The following is a 21651-nucleotide window of genomic DNA, read 5'->3' on the forward strand; positions in this document are numbered from 1 at the left end:
CTCCCCCTCCCTCCCTCCCTCTCTCTCTCTCTCTCTCTCTCTCTCTCTCTCTCTCTCGCACACACACGCATGCATACATGCATGCAAACCTCCAATACATTTGAAATAAAAATAAATTTAAAAAAAAAGAAATATATTCAAAAGTGGCTGTCAGGCTGCTGAGAAAAAAAGCCAACATAAAGAAGGTTGGGAATTAGGGTTCTGTGTGTGTGAAGGGGGAAAGTAGGAAGTTAGGGGTGCTGAGTGCAGGGATTGTGGCAGTGGAGGACACTGGATAATAAGGACTCTGTAGAAGCTGAGGAAAGAGATGAGCTGAAGGGGCAGGAGCTAGATCAACCACAGATCATGTGCTACTCCAAGACACTGAGGAGGATTCCAAAGTCCCCTGCATCGTCTTTACACCCACAAAGGGGGTGCTCCCCTCTCCTGGGCCCAGAGAAAAGGATCAGGTCCTGCTACCCAGCCAGGGCTTCCCCCTATAGTGGAAGGTGTCCTTCTACCCTTGACTCTCCTCCCAAGTCCTGAAATCCCTTGGTACCAGCTTTCTTGATCCCAGCCCCCCTCTCTTTTTGTTTTTTTGTTTGTTTGTTTTTGTTTTTCAAGACAGGGTTTCTCTGTAGCTTTGGGGGCTGTCCTGGAACTAGCTTTTGTAGACCAGGCTGGCCTCGAACTCACAGAGACCTGTCTGCATCTGCCTGCCTCTGCCTCCCGAGTGCTGGAATTAAAGGCTTGCACCACCACCGGCCCGGCTATCCCAGCATCTCTTACTTGAATATCCCTTGTCCACATCCAGCATGAACTATGCATTCCTGTGGACTGCTCACCCAATACAAGCCTTTATGCATCTTTCAGCTCCCATATCCAACACCCTAGCCTTACTGTATACTCTGGAATGCCCTTTTCCTAACTGTCCATACTAAGCCTCACTGTCCATAATCGTCAGTTTCTCCCATCACCATCACCATATCTTGTTTGTTACCTGGGACTTCTGGTCCCCTGAACACAAGTCATTTATTCAGCTACCCACTGAATGGCAAGCATGTGCCAGACACTGGAGATACAGCCCAGAATTTCAGACACCACTGTGCACAGAGATCACAGTCCGCCTCTGCTTGCTTTCTCTTCCAGCTCCCTCCCACCTTCCTTCCCTTACCTCTCTGCACACCCTGTTCCCAGCCTGCATTTACAGTCACCCCTTTTTTTTTTAAAGTATCCCTTTTTGTATTTATTACATATACAGTGTACTGCCTGCATATACGCTTGCAGGCCAGAAGGGGTCACCAGATCTCATTATAGATGTTTGTGAGCCACCATGTAGATGCTGGGAATTGAATTCAGGACTTCTGGGAGAGCAGCCAGTGCTCTTAACTGCTGAGCCATCTCGCCAGCCCCCAAAGCCACCCTTTTATCTCTTGCCTGCTGTTAGTATCCTCAGCACTCTACACTCCGGCTTGCGTGGCAGAAACTAAACCTGGCAAACCAACTCCCTGTTCCTGCTGCTCCTACACTCATCCTGAATTGAGCCAGGAGGTCTTGGCATAGCAGCTGGAATCAGTGCAATACTCAACCGCAGATGGTTCTCACTTCCTACCTGGGTAATTATCCTGTATGGTGCTAGTCTTTTTCTCCCTTCTCAGAGAGGATGGATGTCTCAGACTTTCTCTTCAACTTACCGGTAAATTCTGTCACTCTTACACTGAACATGAAAACAAGCCTGAAAACTCTCCAAAAGGCCATCAGTAATAAGAGAATCCCTATGTGGTAAAAACAATGAAAAAGAGCCGGGCAATGGTGGCACACGCCTTTAATCCTGGCACTGGGGGGGGGGGGGCAGAGGCAAGCGGATCTCTGTGAGTTCGAGGACAGCCTGGTCTACAGAGCAAGTTCCAGGACAGGCTCCAAAGCTACAGAGAAACCCTGTCTCCAAAAAACAAAGAAACAAACAAAAAACAAAACAAAAAAATAAATGCAGTAACATGAGTGAATCTTACAGTATATCAACTAGCAACAGACATAAAACACAAGGAAGGCGATATGTATGGTTCCCTTGACAATGAATTTCAAAAATTAAACTCAGGACCTTTGGAAGAGCAGGCGAGAAAGTGCATGAGTGTGGTGCTGATCCTATATCAGGAGGCAGGAGGATTGGACGTTCATGACTAGCCTAGACTACATGAGACCCTGTCTCAAAAAACAAAAAACCAGAAAAACCACATAAAACCAATTTGTGATGGCAGAAGTCAGATTAGCAATTGTCCTGGTTGGTTTTCATAAACTTGACGCAAATCTAGACATATCTGGGAAGAGGGAATCTTAACTGAGAAAACGTCTTCATCAGATTGGACTGTAGGCAAGGAGCATTCCCCTTTTCCTTTTTTAGACAGGATCTAGCTATGTAGCTTTGCTTGACTGGCCTGAAACTTGCTATGTAGATCAGACTAACCTTGAACTCACAGAGATCTGCCTGCCTCTGTTTCCTGATTTTTGGGAATAAAGGCCACCATAACTGGCTCTGCATTTTCTTGGTTCATGATGAATGTGGAAAAGCACAACCCAACTGGGGGTGGTGCTACCCTTGAGCAAGTGGTCCTGGGGTGTGTGAGAAAGTGAGTGAGCCATGGGCAGCAAGACAGTAAGTCACTTTCTTCTATGGCTTATGTTTCAGTTCCGGCCTCCAGGTCCCTGCCCTGCTCGAGTTCCTGCCCTGACTTCCCTCAGTGATGAACTATTGTTACCTGGAAGTAGAAAATGAAACAAACCATTCCCTCCCTCATGTTGCTTTTGGTTGTGGTGTTTTACCACAATAATAGAACCCTTATTCAGACAGTACTTATCCTTAGGCTGTAACTGAAAGCAGGCAAAAGGGGTCTTCCAAAGTGTTAGCAATGTTCTATTTCCTGCTGTGGGTTCTATTTCCAGGTCATACATAGGTGTGTTCCATTACAAAATGTATCATGGGGGCTGGAGAGATGGCTCAGTGGTTAAGAGCACCGCCTGCTCTTCCAAAGGTCCTGAGTTTAATTCCCAGCAACCACATAGTGGCTCACAACCATCTGTAATGAGATCTGGTGCCCTCTTCTGGCCTGCAGGCAGAGTACTGGGAATACCGTACACAAAATAAATAAATAAATCTTTTAAAAAAAATGTATCATGATGTACATTTAGGACAGATCTTTGTAGAAGGGAGATGGGGGAGGAGTGATGATGTCTTAGCTATATTTCCTGAGTTAGCCTCAAAACTCTTAGGCTCAAGCAATCTTGCTGCCTTAGCTCCTGAGAAGCTCGGACCTCAGGTGTATGCCACTGCTCCTAGCAACTTCCTGCATACATTAGATTTCATGATATAGTTGGATTTTAAGTAAATAACTATACAGGGAATCTAGAATGTAGCTCAATGGCAAAGTATATGCTTAGTATGCTCAAAGCTCTGGATTCCATCCCCAGCAACACACACACACATACATGCACGCATGCACACAGCGAATGAATAACTACAGAAAATAAATTACAGCTGGGCAGTGGTAGCACACACCGTTAATCCCGGAACTTGGGAGGCAGAGACCGGCAGATCTCTTGTGAGTTCGAGGCCAGTCTCATCTACAAAACAGACGCCAAGACAGCCAGGACTGTTAAACAATGAAATCCTATCTCAAAAAAAACACACAGCACATGCAAAATAGATAAATAAAATAAATAAATTACATCTCAATGTGTCTTGTGTCTTGCTCTAGCTACCCCATTCCTCACCCCACTGCTCCGTTCTTTTCTGAGTCAAGTTTCTGAAAGAATGGTCCACCTCCATTTCCTTGCCACACCCACCTACTCCTCTTCCTCTGCTGGCTAGCTTTTTGCACCCACCCCTCCTGAGACTCCTCAAGACAAGGTCAACAATGACCTCTCTGTTGCTGAATCAACCCAGTATCTCAAGTCTATTCCTTCTCTTGCTCTTTCTCAATAAAGTCCTGGACTCGTGGCTTTCTTCCTCTTCATTAACCCCTTCCTTCCATGAATTTCAAGAAGCAGTGGGGCTGAAGAGATGGTCAGTAGTTAAGAGCACTGACTGTTCTTCCAGGACCTGGGTCCAATTCCCAGCGCCCACACAGCCACTCACAACTGTCTGTAACTCCAGGATCCACCACCCTCTCACAGACAAACATGCAGGCAGAACACTAATGTGCACAAAATAAAATAAATTTTTAAAAAAAAGGAAGCCACATACTTCTGTTTTTCTGCCTACTTAACACGACACACATTTTCTTTTCCCACAGAGAACCTGTTTCTCTCTTTATCCTCAAAGGGACTCCACTGTCCCAACCCTTGGGCCATGTACCTCTCCACATCCTTATCTATCCTCAACCAAACCGCTCTTGTAAGCATTAGGCCTGCTTATCCAACTGCCTCCCAGACGTCTACCCACAAACTAACCGACAATGTGTAGTGGCCTGTAAGGGGAGAAGAGCCGAGTTTGAGGTCACTGGACTGAACTGACCACTTGTCCAAGTTTTAACCATCCCATGACAGTCCTATTATCTATTTGCTCAGTTGTTCAAAACAGAAACCGGGAGTCATCCTTGGTCCTGCCGTGAGTTACACTCAGCCTCCACTCAGTCGCCCACTCATGACAGATCAAGCTTTTCGACGCCTCTGGATCCAGCCCTGGGGGGTACAAGCTTATAATCCCATCTACCTGGGAGGCTGAGGCAGAAGGGCAAAAAATTCATGCCTACCTCAGCTACAAAGTGAGTTCAAGGCCAGCCTGACTAACTTACTAAGACTCTATTGCAAAATTTAAAAAAAAAAAAAAAAAAATTTTTTTAAAAAAGTCTTTAGGTATAGCTCAGAGGCAAAGTGCTTGCTCAGCCTGCTTAAGGTTCTAGTTTAATGCCCAGTACACATACATACACACACACACACACACACACACACACACACACACACACACTAGGTTGCTAGGTTCAACCTAGGTTCTTAGGCAAGTGCACTCTACCAGTGAGCTACATTCCTAGCCCCCCCCCCCCCTTCACTGTTCTTAGCCTAACTCCCTCTCCTTTTTCCTCTGTCTCACTAACTTCTCCTTCTAGGAAGCCTGCTCTGGATGGCTTCCCCCCTTTTGGCACCTCTATAGCTTCCTCTCTCTGACCCTCAAGGCCACATAGCTAAGTGATAGTTCTCAAGGAGACCCTATCTTCCCACCAGTCTAGACTCTCTGGGTCCTGGGGCCTACCTGCTTGCCCTCTGCTGTAATTTCCAGAGCCCTCCTCCAAGACCTGAGCATCTGGGAAGTGAAAGACGGAGGGGCTGAGTGCGGAAGCTGGGCTGCCCAGTCTTCAGAACAGGATCCTGACCTACTGGAGGGGTAGATCCTAGGACACAAGTCTGAGTCTACTCTGATTCTCCTACCCAACCTACGATTCTTCTTTTCCCTTCCCAGTTTATTACATCACATACCATATGCATGGGTCAGGAGTTGCTCCCTGGGACTGGGTCAGGGTGAAGGTGTCCTGGGATTCTGGATTCAGGTCCATCCATTTTCTGTCCCTGGCAGCAGCTCTGCTGCCACTTAACCCCTATACTCAGGAACCATGAGTAACTGTTGGGAATACCAGCGCCACACCCACCTCACCATTAAATGGCCCCGGAGAATGTACAATTAACTGACCACTTGTGGGGGGGGGCGGTCTCATCCCCTGTTGAGGTGGACGGAAAGGATTGACACCTACTCCCATCCCTACCTAATGGAGAGGGACTATCTCAACTGGTGGGTGCTGGCTGCTAAGAGACGGGAGCCTTAGCTCCTGTCAAGTCCACAATGTGTTGTGGACATGGGAAAGAAAGAAAATCCAGGTTTCAAAGGTTATGAAGTGTGCAACTCAACAGTGAGTGGAATCCTCTTTCTTTCTTCCTTTCTTTCCTTCTTTCTGTTTTTCGAGACAGGGTTTCTCCGTCTGTGTAGCCTTGGAGTCTGTCCTGTAACTCACTCTGAGATCAAATTGGCCTCGAGCTCACATAGATCCGTCTGCCTCTGCCTCCCAAGTGCGGGGATTAAAGGCGTGCACCATCACCACCCGGCAGGGAATGGAATCTTAACTGCCTGAGTGAGCCCAGTTTTTATAGACGCCCCCAGTAGCTCCTGTGTGCCAAGACTAAAACACCTGTGAGGGACGGAAAGTACGACTAACAGTACTGTCCATCTTGTGCAGTGGTCGGTGACACCAGCCATAGCCTCTCCGCGAGTCTCTGGGTCCAGCCCCTCTCAGCTGTAGGGCCACAGCAGACTGAGGTAAACAGAAGCTATAAATAACCCAGGCAAAAGGGTGACTGCGAAGGAGAAGGGGGTCGCGCGCAGAAGCCTGTCCCTGTCTCCATGGAAACTGCCCCCAAACCTAGCTGCTGACGTCATCTGGCAGCCACCAACCAGAACTGGCAATGAAAAGGGGAGGGGGCCTGCCGTGGCCTAGGACCCCCTCCCCACCCCACCCCGGAACCGGGTGGAGACTGCTTGGTGGCCTCACTTCCTGCCGGCCTCCTCCCTGGTCAGCTGGTCACATTCTCTGTCCCGCCGCGCTCTGGAAGCTGGACAGCCTTCCCCAGCTGGGTCTGGCTAGGACACGAGTTCCAACGGTGGCGGATTGGGAACGCTCTGACTCACTCTCGCTTTCCTCGCCTGCTTTTCCACCTAAGCATAGCCTAATCCAAAGCTCTGTCTGCTCTCCTCCCTCTCACCCAAACCCAGGCCCCGGGACTGCTCATCCCGCTCTGCTGCCCACAGGACCCGGACCGGGTAGGAGGTAGACGAGGGAGCCATGCCAGTCCTTGTCCGGCTGTAGTGCTATGTAGCTCTATTACCGTTTTTCTCTTCCTACCCACCCCCACTGTCAATACTAGGATGGTGGATAGTGCAGGGGCAAAAATTCAGATCAAATTCTTGCTTCTCCTCGACACAGCTGTGTGACCTTGAGAACGATGCTAACCTCTCTGGCCCAGTACGTACACCTACCAGATGGTCATAGACCTCCTCAAGACTGCATGCATGTCAGCTGAATACAGCAGACCCAGGACACACGCAGCCACACAGATGGTGGCCACGGCACCGTTATTATTATATTAGATTGTACACACGGGAGTCCAGTCTGCACATAAATCAGAACTGATCTGGAAGGGCGGTAAGAGAGGTCAGATTCAGGCTTAACTCGGGATAGGAGGACAGAGGGTGTTGAGGCTGACTTAAGCGGGGCTCTAGCCCAGGAGAACAACCCCTTCCCCAAACCAGTTCTACAGGATGCTCAATTCTGACTGTTTGCCGAGTCCCCATAGCAGCTTCCAGTCCCAGGGAGAGGGTCTGGTCACCGACCTCCACCAGTGCGACCTTCTCCGGCTTCAGCTTTGGTTTGGGTGGGGAGTGTGGCCTCGGGCAGGCTCAGTCACCTCGGGCCTGGCCCCAAAGCAGCTTGGGTTGGAAGGGCCAGAAAGACTAGCTCATCTGAGAGGTCCCCTGCACCCTGTCGCCCCCTTCCAATTCCCAGACCAGCCTCCCGCCGCGCCGTGGGCAGCGCACACTCGAGGGGGGGGGGGGCAAGCTAATCCCAGGCCCCGAGAGGCGCCGCAGGCTCGCCCTCGGGCCTGCCCACCACGGAGCCCCGGGGCACGGCCGCTGCGGCCTGCGAGAAAGGGAAGAAGGCGGCGGTGGGCGCGGCAGACCCGGAGGCGGCGGCTTTTGTGGGGCGAAGCTGTGACCTCGGCGCCGGGGGTGGGGGTGGGGGAGGTGGGGAGGATAGACACCGCGCGATCCGGGTCGCGAGAAAGGGGTGAGGCGGGACCCGGTCGCAGATCCGGGAGTCGCGGGGCGGCGCGGGTGCGAGAGGCACGGGATCCACCGCCTGCCCCTCTCCCGGCCATGGCTATTCGGAAACGGCGCGGACACTCACATGGCTGCGCTGGGCTTCAAGGACCTCGCGCTGTCGGTGCTCTCGGTGTTGCCTGGCCTGCTCGCGCCGCAGCTGCCGCTGTCGCCGCCGCCGGCGCCTGCCCCTCCCTCCGCCCCGCCGCCCCGCCCCGCCGGGCCCCACCTCCTGCGTTCCCCGAGGCTCCCGCACCCCTAAGGGGCGCCCACAACTCGCTCCACCTTCGCGGGTAGCCGGGCAGCGTGGTCTGCCTACCGTGTCAACCAGCTCGTGGGAGGGGAGACCTTTGGAAACCCGAAGGCGTCTGCGGGAACCGAGCGGCTTCCTGGGAATCTCAAGCAGACCTTAAAACTGGGGTAGGGGGCGCTAAGGAACCCCTCCTACTTGCCTCTTACCCAGATCTCTGCAGTTCTAAAGACCTCAGGCCCCCTTCCTGTCACATAAACAGGTTCTTGGAGCTGACACTGGAAGTTAGGGTGGTTGGAGAAAATGGTTAGGATCTGGAAAGGCCAAAAGGGAAGTCGGAAGCCTAACCATCCCACCCCTCTGGGTTGAAGCTCTGCCTGCTCCCATCCCTCCCCCACCTTTTCAGTCAGCTTCAGCTTCCCACTGTAGGGTCAGATTTATTATCTGGCTAATAAATCAGGGCCCATAGCCAGGCCATGCATGCATTCACCACTCACTGGGTACTACTTTCTATGGAGTTACAGATTTTGCTCCCTAGGATATAAGTGGCTAATTTGGTAAACTCTGGGTATGCATACTGGAAACACACATTGGCCCTCCAGGCTAAAGCCTCATCTCCAAGGCCAGGGCTGGCCCTTCCAAGAAATGGGTTATAGTTGAATAGAGAGCTGGCCTGACTGACCCCCATGGGGTAAACAGCTGACTCCAATCCTCTATCTCTCCTACTAATCAGATGCTACTAGCTCTCTCCAACTCTATGTCCCTGATCCTCCACCCCTTGGCTTCCCTGTAGCGCTTCATCTTTTGAAGTATGTCAGGCATACTCAAGGAGTGATTTGATGAATTTTAAGAGGTGCCCAGATTTCTGACCCTGACCCTGGTCCTGAAGGTTGATTTCACCAATCCAGTCTAGGTAGAACTGGGACTCTTGGGATACCAGCATCTTCATCCTCCCAAGCTGGGCTTGGATGCCCTTGTGAATGCCCATACTCCCTCCTCAATTCTTCTTTGTTGTTGCTTTATGTGCATTGTTATTTTGCCTGCATATATGTCTGTGTGAGAGTGTCAGACCCCTTAGCCTGGAGTTACAGTTACAGCTGTGAGCTGTCCTGTGGATGCTAAGAATTGAACCCAAGTCCTTTGGAAGAGCAGCCAGTGTTCTTAACCACTGAACCATTTCTCTAGCCTCTCTTCCCAGTTCTTCTTCTTCCTTTTTTTTTTCTGGTTTTTCAAGACAGTAATTCTTTGTATAATAGGCCCAACTGTCCTGGAACTCACTTTGTAGAGTAGGCTGGCCTTGAACTCACCGAGTTCCGCTTGCCTCTGCTGGTATTAAAGGCGTGCACCGCCACCACCGTCCTGCTTCCCCTTCCCGTTCTTATCTGACCAGGTACTTTGCCTTTAACCTTGTAAAGCATCACTTTTACCCAGGCACACATTTGTGGTCAGAGGTTGAGCCTCGCTAGAAGTCTCAAAACTGACGTCTCTAGGCATCTGGCTAGCTCTGAAGTCACCCTTTGGCAAGTCATGCTTCAAGCACCTTCTCTGGGGGGAGGGGGAGGAAAATGGGAGGCAGTGGCGGGGAGGAGGCAGAAATATTTAATAAATAAATTAAAAAATAAATTTAAAAAAAAAGCACCTTCTCTACAGATAGCCTCCCCTCTTTCCATTGTGTCAAGCTTCTGGCCAATTCCTTTCATGCCTTGTATCGGCACCAGATAGCAAGCAAGCCACGTGTGCTTAACGCGAGATTAAGGAAGCTGACTGTGGTCTCTAAGCATTGTGGAGGCAGAGATCTCAGAAGTGCTTACCACCACGTCCTGGCTCCTAGCGAGAGTTGAAGAACCTATTTATCAAACGAGTGAATGAGTGAGTATCAGTATCCTGCTCCAGTATTCTTCCCTCCCCTCCCTTCTTGTCCTCTTTTTTTTTTTCCTTCTGTCTCTTCTGGAAATCAAACCCAATGCCTTCTATACACTAGGCAAGTGCTCTCCTACTGAGCTACTTTTTGCCTTTGGTCCCGAGACAAGGTCTTGCTGCGTAGCCTAGGCTAGTCTCAAGCTCACACTATTCCTACTTCTGCCTCCCCGGTCTGGGATTGAGGGCATGTGCCACTCTACCTGGTTCCTAGTCCTCCAGGTTGTACCCACTTCACATTTTTAAATTCACTCCCCCTACCCCGTTACTAGTGCTCTGTCGTTCCGTCATCCGTCAATGAACACTCCTTGAGCACCGAGAGCTAGGCAGCTTGACGGTGGCTGGAGTAACCATGGCATAGAGCTGTCCCTGTGTTGCCACCTCTGAGGAGCTCTTTCAAAGGCTGAAATCGTGTGATCCACTTTGAGAACTCTGCAGCCCACGGCCAGGTGTGTACTAGGCGGTCACTCTACTGCTGAGTTTTATTCTCAGCCTCGAAATCCCCACTTAGAATTATTACCAGCAGTGGTAGCACACACCTTTAATCCCGGCATCCGAGCTGTAAAGGCAGGTAAATGTCTTTGAGTTATGTGCCAGCCTGGTCTACATATAAAGTTCCAGGACAGCCAAGGCTACAGAATGAGAGCTTGTCTCAAAATAAATGAAACAAAACAGATTTGTTTGTTTTTAACTTTATGGGCATAGATGGTGTTTTTCAGGCCTGATGACCTAGGAAGCTGAAGAGGGTGTCATAACCCCTGCGACTGGGGTTAAACGTGTTTATGAGCTGCTGTGTGGGGGCTGGGTCCTCTTCGAGAGCACCAAATGTTCTTAACTCCTGAGCCATCTCTCAGTTCCCCCAAATCCTCATTTTTAATGGATGATCCCACCACTCTTCACATTCAGCCCCTCTGCCTTCTGTCTCTCTGTCCATTGTCACTGCTCCTATGATGACCTGAGTTACATTTTTTTTCTGTTCCTCAGTCTGCTTTTGTCACCAAAACCAAACGTTGGTTTCCACTCACCAATCCGAGCCATCTTTGAGATCATTAATTCAGTCATAGGTTCTCCTACCTACGCCATTTCTGTGGATCCTCGCTGCCGTCCAGACTGTGGCAGCGCCCTACAGAGATCTGGCCCACGACAGCCTCTCTTCCTTATCACCCTTCTCTGCGCCGCATCGGTTCTACCTCAACTTCACCTATTCCAGCTAGCCTGAAGTTCTTACTCTTGGCTCGGACCTCTCTCCTAACCTATCAGCATCCATCCCTGTGCATTGTTCTCGTCGATAGCCAGACCTGTGACCAGGAGCAGATAGGACTGCAGTGATGAGAGGCACACCTCTGAGTTTACCAGGCCCTTTCCCCTTTCCAAGAGGCATCAAAGGAAGGGGAACATCTGAGGGCCATGGAATGCTAGAGAACTTTCATGCCTCTCTCCAACCTCGAGCAAGCAGGCCTTGGATGGAGAGAGCAGAAACTCACTTCCCAGGAGACACCTGAAGCTAAGTGGAGGCAAATGACTTTCCAGGTCATGTGATTAGGAAGGGATAGGTCTGAGTTCCAGATTGGCTCCCTGGCTCACAGCCAGTTTTGCTCTATCCTAAGCACATCTTTTGCCAGGCACTGGCTTTGAAGCTGAAGGAAGCATGGGCACTGCTTCTTTCTTTCTTTTTTTCTTTTTGGTTTTTCGAGACAGGGTTTCTCTGTAGCTTTGGAGCCTGTCCTGGAACTCCCTTTGTAGACCAGGGGGGCCTCGAACTCACAGAGATCCGCCTGCCTCTGCCTCCTGAGTGCTGGGATTAAAGGCATGCGCCACCATTGCCCGACTGGCACTGCTTCTTTTTAAAAACTTTATTTATACTTTGTGTATGAGTGCTCTGCTGTATCCCTAAATGCAGGCATCAGATATTATTATAGATGGTTGTGAGCTGCCTTGTGGGTTGCTGGGAATTGAACTCAGGAAGAGTAGCCAGTGCTCTTAACCACTAAGCCATCTCTCCAGCCCCAGCATGGGCACTCCTAACCTAGAAGAGCTCACGTTCTTAGAGGCCTAGACCCAGGCCTGAGAAAAATCCCTTTAGCAGAGTCAGAGGATGATCAGGGCCCTGGTGCATGGTGCTGCCTGCTCCACTTTGGGGAACTATATATTCAAATTCAAAAAAGAAAAAGAAAAGTCAAGAAAAACAGAAGCTTCCCTTATTTTTCCCCACAGGCCCCCACAGGTTATAACTCTGAGGCACAACTTCCCCTTGCTTTCTGGGAAAAGATAAAATAAAAATCTCTCCACTACCGTGTTTTGGCGATGTCATTCATTCATTGGCCAGATAGTTACCAAACTTTCAGAAAATATCCAAGAACGTAACCACCCACCCACCTTGCAGGGACCAAAGTTAGGCCACCTCCATCCTTGTCCCTGGGGGCCCACGATCAGAACAGGTTTTGTTCTGATCTCTTGAGTTTTTGCACTTCTTGTGTCACCAAAACCAAGAATGTATATGTGTGAGTGTGAGACTCTGTCTGTGTGTGTGTATGTGCATGTAGTGTGAGCTGGTAAGTGGAAGTTGCTAGGAAAGGGCCCTTAGGGTGACATGTTGGAGATTTTTGGCAGGTGGAGAGCAGGTCTTTGAGGCCTGTGTGATGTAGGATGGCAGCCGGGCTCACGGCAAGAAAAGAGATGCAATCATTTTTGCTAGAAGAAAACAAAAGCCCAACATGGCTGGAGAACTATGTATGCATGCATGCATTGGTGAAGGAACTAATCTTGGGGAGCCTTAGGCATGAGTGAAGGGCAAAACTTTATCCTTAGAGTAATGGTGGCCTTGGCTTTATGCTGGGGGATTCTCGAGTCATATCGTAGCTGTGCTTAGCAAAAGTCACCCAGGCAGTAGGATGTGGGTCACAAGGACTTTGGTACAATTTCTAGGTGAGTTCCTAGCGGGAGGAAACGGAGAAGGTGGAGACTAGGAGAAATTAAAGGAATCTTTGGAAGGCAGAATGCAGAAGTTGGTGCTTCAAGAACTCAGAAGAGGGCTGGAGAGATGGCTCAGTGGTTAAGAGCACCACCTGCTCTTCCAAAGGTCCTGAGTTCAATTCCCAGCAACCACATGGTGGCTCACAGCCATCTGTAGTGAGATCTGGTGCCCTCTTCTGGCCTGCAGGCACACATCAGACAGAATACTGAGAATATACATAATAAATAAATAAATTTTAAAAAAAAGAACTCTGAAGAGAGGGAGAGAGGATGGTGTAAGAGCCCTGGTGTTTCCTTAATGGGGTGGGGAGGCCTAGAGAATTGAGTTAAGGGGACTGGGACATGGTTAGTTTAGGCAGGCAGCATTAGGGGGACTGGGACATGGTTAGTTTAGGCAGGCAGCATCTGAGGGACATTCCCATAAAGCAGCTGAACACATGGGTAAAGGAAAGAGGGATCGAGGCTTGTCTCCCCCTTCTTGTTAACCCTCTTTGAAAGGTTTGTCCCAAAGAAACAGTTGTTGAAGTTTGAAAATGTTGATTACTCATTTGCTTGTTCAAAGGTAAAGAGATGATGTAGAGCTTCAGTGAGGGGATGCTGAAAGACCTGGTGAATGCCTGTAGCATGCTATGGCCAGCAGGAAGGGAAGGGCTGAGTAGGGTCAGAACTGGCTGGTAAGTGAGAATGTTAGATTTTTGAATATGTTGAGAGTTCCTGGTCCCTCAACACAACGAACACAATGGACAGAGAAAGCTCCAGAACAACCCTTATCTGTATCCGTTGCCCATGAGAGCTGTCAGCGCCTTCCCATGCCGGTAGACTGTCTCGGCCCAGAGTTGTAATTTCTCTCGACTTTGTATTTACTTATACCATGAAAGATTTCGGTAAACTTGGCACTGTTTTGAAGAGCGAACATAGCCATTACTTATTTGGACAGCTCCGAGCTGCCTTCTGCGCTAGAAGGTGTAAGTTTATAGGCCAGGCAAGCAGGCTGACTTCCCTGGGGACTCGCCCAACACACCCAGCTGTGTCTCTGTTGTGGTCCTTGTTGGTCCAGTTTCAAGCCTCCAGGGGGAGCAGTGGGAGGGGGCCTGCTGGTCTGGTAAGAGTAAGGGGTGGGGTGACTGTGTCTCTCTGGAGCTGGGCTGGGCGTCCTTCCTTCCTTCCTGACTCCTTTCTCCTAAGGGACAAGTGGGAGGAATGTCCTTGCCTCTCCCAGGTCATGGGATGAGCTGTTCCCCTAGGATCTAACTTAGGCCAGGCCTCTTAGGAAAGGGCTGTGGAGTTAAAGACTCGCAGTTGTTTCTGAGTGTATCCTACTCCTCGAAATCTTCTGACGCAGGTGTAGTAGGGAGGCCAGGTGGATACCAGGCATCTGGTAATCCCTTCCTGTTCTGGACTATGACTGGTCAATGAAGCTCCCCAAAGTGACCCCTGCCCTGTCAGCTCCAAGCTCCAATACAGAGTGAGCCTTTGGTGCCACCGTGTGGGAAGTATCCACAGTGCAGTTACAAACTTTGCCCACGCCAGGGGTGCCCCATCAATGGAGCAGTCTCCTTGAATAAGGACTGGGGTGTGCCCTGTACAACATGCTCAGTTGGTGTGTCCACCCTTCTTACACCCAAACTCGGTCTCAGTTCAGGCATCCTGGGCCTCCACCATGGCCACAGCTGCTTCTTCAGGGAAACATTAAATGGCGGATTATGCTGGTGCAGTGGGAGGACCCGAGAACCGGGGTGGTGTGTGTGTGTGCGCGCGCGCGGCAGGATAAAAATTAAAAAAAAAAAAATAAAGAACTCCTCCACAGCCCAAAGCCTCTTCAGGAGGGACATACATTCTCTGCCCCTTCTCTTCCTAGTCCTCACTCCTACCGGTCTCCATCTTTTCCTCTTGAGAAGGCTCTTCTGATTTCTGTAACTGCTGCTCTAGGGTTTCTGTTTGCTTCTCTCTGGTGAGCTCTCTTTCTGGTTCTTGGGAGCTGCCTCCCCTTCCCTCTTCCTTGGTATCCCAACAATTTCCAGGGCCTAGCTTCTGAATCCACAGTAGCACCTCGTGGTTTAGCCTTCTCTCTCTCAGTCCTTACATTTAGGATAACCCTTGCACACCCCAAACTCGATGCATAAAGTTGATCTCATCCCCTCACAACTGTACTCCCATGACTATCCCACTGGCACCCCATTATCCTCCAAGAGACCCTCAACTTGTACCACACTTCCACCTGGCCCTAGTGTCCTTCATTCCCCTGAGTTAGTCTAGTCTTCAGGGGTGGGTCGCCTGTATGAATTGGACCCTGCCCATCTTCACTTTCTTACTGGTCCCTTATCTCTGGCCAGTTCCTCCCTAGGAGGACCTAAGTCCTGCCAAACTGAACTTCATGCTTTCTGAATGCATCCCCTTCTCTCCTCTTTCTCTGTCTTGGTACAGAGTGGTCTGTGCACTTGAATGCCTTTTTCCCCCCGCTTCTTTTCTGGCCGTGATATCAGTGCCTTTTCGATCATTCCTATGGACTCCAGGCTTGGTCAGGAATCTTTTTCTGTGCCCTCAAGATGTCCTACATTCATTTCCTCTATCACTGCCTGATCTGCTTGTTCTTACCTAGAGTACCCTGCTCCAGGGCCACGTCTAGGCTGAATCACCTGATTGTCCAATTTCTATGTCCAGAAGACCCAGATATATATAAAGTTGAGTTCTAGGGAGAGGAAGACCATGATTGCTGGTCATCAGAGTAAACCAGTGGCCTAGCTGATCTGGGACCCAAGACTTACCTTCCTCTCCTGGACTTCTTTGCTCCCCAAGATGACATTGTAAAGTGAGTTAGGGTCCTTGAAGGCCTGATAAGACTCGACAAGAAGAGAATCTTTCTAGGTGCTCTTGTCCTTGGGAGACAGCAGCCATTAGCTCAGGCTCATGAGAGCCCAGGGGGCTGTCCCAGGACGCCAAGAGAGCTAGTATACAGTGACCACAGGCCAACACATCTGATAATATCCTCGTGAGACTCCCTTTTCCTTCAGGGCTATGAAGTAGGAGTGCCTGAATTCCTAAAGGATGCTGGTGGCAGCAGTTATGGTCCCAGGTTAATTATTTCTAATGTCATACGGAAGAGAATGTGCTGAGTGCGACCTCCCCCACTCAACCTTGGCCTTAGAGGGCACCGATCTCCCCAGACCTGTTCTACCCACTACCAGACCGACGTTTAAGGTCATTTCAATATCCCTCAGGCCTCTGAACCACCATTGTGCTCCAGCACCATGAGAGCTCTCCTCTGAGAATTCGGGGTCCTACCTTGGGTCTTTGACACTGCTGTGTCCTCTGCCTGCCCCATGGGTGGACCTAGTTCCCTTGCTCAGAGAGCTCAGTAAACAGAAACAAATTGTTCTGGAAGGGAACAAAAAGTGCCAAAGAGGATGCCTCCTGGCACTTAGGAAGTGCCCCTTCTACCTTAATAAATTTACAACGCAAACAACCCAAAAATAGAATACAAAGGATCCACCCAGTTTTTTCTTGTACCTCTGTTCCTCAAACGTCTTTCCTTGAAGTTCATTAGAATAGCCACCCACATTTCCACCATTGCCCCCCCCAAACCTTCCTCCTTGTCACTCCGTACAAGTGTGCAGACATGTGCAGTGAATACCTGCTGGGTTGTGAGTGGTTAGAAGCCTGGGACACTGAGGTATTTTCTCACACTTACCTTGCCTGGATGGTACCATCTTGGTCACTTGCTCCAGATTCCCCAGATGTACAAAGTCCCTCTTGCCTGAACAGCCAGGATTCACTTGCCTTCCCTGGTCTTTCTGGCTGCTGTTTTTCCTCTGCATTTCCAGCACCGAACAGTAGCTTAACAGCTTCACACTAAAATGGAAAACTTTCCCAGAGATCCCATCTTGCTTGCTTCCTGGAATCTGCTTTCCATCTCCCCTGGCCTGCAAAGCCCGTGACTCATTTACGCAGCAGCCAGCAGTGCCTTCTCCGCTGGGATTTCTCACAGGAAACCTGAGAGCCACTCAAGCGCTGCCGTTTTCACACTGCCTGCTCTTGGCCCTGGCTTTTCTTATCTAAAACCCTGATTTGCTCTATCAGGAGAAGCAGTGGAGTTGTTACTTTTTCTCTAGATTTGGGCACCCTCATTAAAACAGGGCTTTGTATCCCAGAGGCCTAGGGTGGAGCTTTTGCAGGACCTTCCAAAGTCCAGCAATCACAACTCATCTTTGTTGCTGTTTCTGCACAATGACAGTCTTTAGATCGCCTTAGAAATCGAGAAAACTATGGGATCCGCACACACACTTTGGGAGAATCATAGACTATTTCTATCACAGCCGGGTGAGGGGTAGGGTGGGATTTTTGACAGAGCTGACAGATGGGGTTCCCATCTGAATGGAATGTGCATCATCTCTGCAAGTGTTTGCAAGGCTGGGGGAGTGCTTGTGTTGAATTCCTGAGGGTTGTCAAACGCCCGGTAGAATTTTAAAAATGCTTTGTTGTTGCTGTTTTGTTGACAGGGTCTTGCTATGTAGCCCAGGCTGTCCTGGAACTCACTATATTGCCCAGGATGGTCTCAAATTCTTTTTTGTTTGTTTGTTTTTCGAGACAGGGTTTCTCTGTGGCTTTGGAGCCTGTCCTGGCTGTAGACCAGGCTGGTCTCGAACTCACAGAGATCTACCTGCCTCTGCCTCCCAAGTGCTGGATTAAAGGCGTGCGCCACCACCGCCCAGCTTGGTGATCTTTCTATTTCAGTCTCATAAGTGCTGGGATTTCAGGTGTGTGCTCCCTACTCAACTAAACATATATTTTACAAATGTATTTCAGGTGTGTGCTCCCTACTCAACTAAACATATATTTTACAAATGTATTTCAGGTGTGTGCTCCCTACTCAACTAAACATATTTTACAAATATATTGGTGAGAGCCGGGCGGTGGTGGCGCACGCCTTTAATCCCAGCACTTGGGAGGCAGAGGCAGGCGGATCTCTGTGAGTTCGAGACCAGCCTGGTCTACAAGAGCTAGTTCCAGGACAGGCTCCAAAACCACAGAGAAACCCTGTCTGAAAAACCAAAAAAAAAAAAAAAAAAAAAAAAGACAAATATATTGGTGAAAGAAGGCAGAGTAATGAATGTGGGTAATGATTTTTATTTATTTATAAGACAGGGTTTCTCTGTAACAGCCTTGACTGTCCTGGAACTCACAGAGAACCGCCTGCCTCTGCCTGCCTTGTGCTAGGATTGAAGGTGTGTGCTACCACCACCCGGCTTAGAGTTCACTCTGTCTTCATCATTAGTGGCAATTACCATCAGTTTCTTCTAGTACTAAGGACCGAACCCAGGACTCTCCCACTGAATTAGATCTCCAGCCCTATTTTTATTTTGAGACAAGTTTTTACTAAGTCTATCAAATAGGCCTTGACTTTTTTTTTTTTTTTTTTTTGAGAAGGTTTTTCTGTGTATCCCTAGCTGTCCTGGAACTCACATTGTGACCAGGGCAGTGTCAAACTCAGAGATTCATCTGCCTCCTCTGTCTCCCAAGAGTTGAGATTAAAGGTGTATGACGTCAGGACCAGCAGGCCTTGAACTTTTAATCCTTCTGTTTTAGCCCCCAAATAGCTGGGATTACGTGTGTACGTCACCACATCTGGCAATACTTTTTAAAATGTTCCAAACAGCGCTAGTGTTCCTCAGCCACCTGCCTCATTTACCCACATGAATTAAGTCAGGCTGGGGAGGCCAAAGCAAGAAAATTGCTGGGAACTTGAGGCCAACCTGAGCTATGTAGTGAGTGCTAGGCTAGCCATGGCTCTACAGCAAAACCTGTCTCAAACAAAAGTCCTAAAGCAATGACAACAAAGTTGTCAGAATAATTTATGCCAATCCCTAACAAAATGAAGTAAAAGCTCTTATGTACACAAGTGCTTGGTAAAACCATTTTAATGACTTCCTTAAAAAAACCCACAATCTTGCACAAAAGTAAACACACACACGTCTATAAGGACACTTACCACACAACTACCTCTCCAGTCTTGAATAGATGCCAACTAGTTGACAATATTCGTAGTCAGAGATAATTATTTCTTTTTTCTTTTTTTAATTATTAATTTTACCTATTTGTTTCTTTCTTTTTTTTTTTAAAGATTTATTATTTATTTATTATGTATACAACATTCTGCCTCCATGTATGCCCGCACGCCAGAAGAGGGCACCAGATCTCATTACAGATGGTTGAGAGCCACCATGTGGTTGCTGGGAATTGAACTCAGGACCTCTGGAAGAGCAGGCAGTGCTCTTAACCACTGAGCCATCTCTCCAGCCCCTGTTTCTTTCTTTTTATGTGCTAATCCCAGTTTTCACTCCCTTCTCTTAAAGATAATCATTTCAAAACTATTTATGGGGCTGGAGAGATGGCTCAGTGGTTAAGAGCATTGCCCGCTCTTCCAAAGGTCCTGAGTTCAATTCCCAGCAACCACTTGGTGGCTCACAACCATCTGTAATGAGGTCTGGTGCCCTCTTCTGGCCTTCAGGCATACACACAGAAAGAATATTGTATACATAATAAATAAATATTTAAAAAAAAACTACTTATGATGCTTTATCTCACCTTTAAAAATCTTTGTCCTGGACTGGAGAGATGGCTCAGTGGTTAAGAGCAATGGCTGCTCTTCTAGAGGTCCTGAGTTCAATTCCCAGCAACCACATGATAGCTCACACCTATCCGTAATAAGATCTGGTGCCCTCTTCTGGCCCGCAGACAAACATGCATGCACAACACTATATTCATAATAAATAAATAAATTGTTTTTTAAAAAATCTTTGTCAGCTGGGCTGTGGTGGCACACGCCTTTAATCCCAGCACTTGGGAGGCAGAGGCAGGCGGATCTCTGTGAGTTGGAGACCAGCTTGGTCTACAAGAGCTAGTTCCAGGACAGGCTCCAAAATCTCAGAGAAACCCTGTCTCGAAAAACAAAAACAAAACAAAACAAAACAAAAAAATCTTTGTCCTTTTTTGTCTCTCTGGGTGTGGCTATAATGAATTACAGTGTGTGTAGTCTGGATTGTAATCTCCGGCTTATTCTTTTGAGACCAGGTTTCTCAATATAGTCCTGGTTGACCTGGAGTTCTCTATTTAGACCAGTCTAGTCTCAAACTCACAGAGATCCACCTGCCTCTGCCTCTCAAGTGTTTCAATTAGAGGCCTGCACCACCACACCCAGCCTTCTCTTACTTATTTTTAAGTATATTCATTTCCTTGGAGAACCACTTTCTGGATATTATTTTGCTTTTTTAAAAAATATTTATTTATTTATTTATTATGTATACAGTATTCTGTCTGTGTGTATGCCTGCAGGCCAGAAGAGGGCACCAGACTTCATTACAGATGGTTGTGAGCCACCATGTGGTTGCTGGGAATTGAACTCAGGACCTTTGGAAAAGCAGGCAATGCTCTTAACCACTGAGCCATCTTTCCAGCCCCTGGATATTATTTTATTTATTTTTTTATACATTTATTTATTATGTATACAATATTCTGTCTGTGTGTATGCCTGAAGACCAGAAGAGGGCACAAGACCCCATTACAGATGGTTGTGAGCCACCATGTGGTTGCTGGGAATTGAACTCAGGACCTTTGGAAGAGCAGTTAGTGCTCTTAACCTCTGAGCCATCTCTCCAGCCTCCCTGGATATTATTTTAAACTGACACACTTATTCTGCCTTGATCTTGAAACATTTTACCCAGGGCACAGTTTGTGAGACTCAATGGGGAAAATAAATGCAGAATGCCTCACTCATTAGATGATGAATTTCAAGATAACAATAGCAGCGCATGCCACTAATCATGGACTCTTTGGAGCATGAAGCCCATCCAGTTACACAGTTACTAAATGATTCTGAAATGCTAATTGAGCTTTAATACTTGGACTAAGGACAGTCTGTATGTATGAAAACTAGTTATGCACCAATCCAGTGTGCAATGTGATTGCTGGTGAGCTCTCTCTCTCTCTCTCTCTCTCTCTCTCTCTGTCTCTCTCTCTGTCTCTCACTGTCTCTCTCTCTCTGTCTCTGTCTCTCTCTCTGTGTGTGTGTGTGTGTGTGTGTAGGAAATGCTATGGGGTCTGTGTCTGGGTGCTTCTGACTGATGTTTACTAAGCCTAGACAGGCCTCCATATTGCAATTAAGTTTGTCTCTGAGAAACAGAGCTACACACACAGCCTGCAGTCATTTAGCATAGAGCTTTTGTTGTTGTTAATAAGTCTTCTGTATCTCCATAGTAGGTTCCTCTGCCTATGCAGTAAGCCAGTTCAAGCCAAATTGAAAAAGTAAAAGAACAGGTTTATTTGAGCAAAGCAACTCCCAGGTGAGTCCTCCAGCCCCAGAAATCAGGCTGGAGAAATCATGTCCTGGAACTAAAGAAGGGAACTTAAGCCGGGCAGTGGTGGCGCACGCCTTTAATCCCAGCACTTGGGAGGCATAGGCAGGTGGATCTCTGTGAGTTCGAGACCAGCCTGGTCTACAAGAGCTAGTTCCACGACAGGCTCCAAAGCCACAGAGAAACCCTGTCTCGGAAAAAAAAAAAAAAAAAAAAAAAAAAAAAAGAAGGGAACTTAAATACCCTGTAGGTAAGGGGTGATGATGTGCCCTCCATAAGCTGGGCTTGTGCCCAAGTATGGTATGCTTTAGGTGGGGACTTGGGTC

At 48.4% G+C, this 21651-nt stretch overlaps 1 protein-coding gene across 4 annotated transcripts in view; it reads left to right on the plus strand.

Moving 5' to 3' along the window:
* The window catches only part of Agrp (agouti related neuropeptide), a 65466-nt gene that overhangs the window by 26103 nt on the left and 17712 nt on the right, over positions 1–21651 (plus strand). Inside the window, exon 1 of one of the 4 annotated variants that reach the window (XM_050143477.1) lies at positions 9702–10453. The exons of 2 other annotated variants lie outside the window; for them this stretch is intronic. The gene's annotated coding sequence lies outside the window, so the exon portion shown is untranslated. Of the gene's footprint in view, positions 1–9701; positions 10454–21651 lie in introns of those variants that run through there. One more of the 4 variants, XM_050143478.1, reaches the window with a different exon arrangement.

The sequence above is a fragment of the Alexandromys fortis genome, unplaced genomic scaffold (genome assembly GCF_014885135.2).
Source record: "Alexandromys fortis isolate MF-2015 unplaced genomic scaffold, M_Fortis_MF-2015_v1.1 scaffold_1, whole genome shotgun sequence".
Lineage (NCBI taxonomy): Eukaryota > Metazoa > Chordata > Mammalia > Rodentia > Cricetidae > Alexandromys > Alexandromys fortis.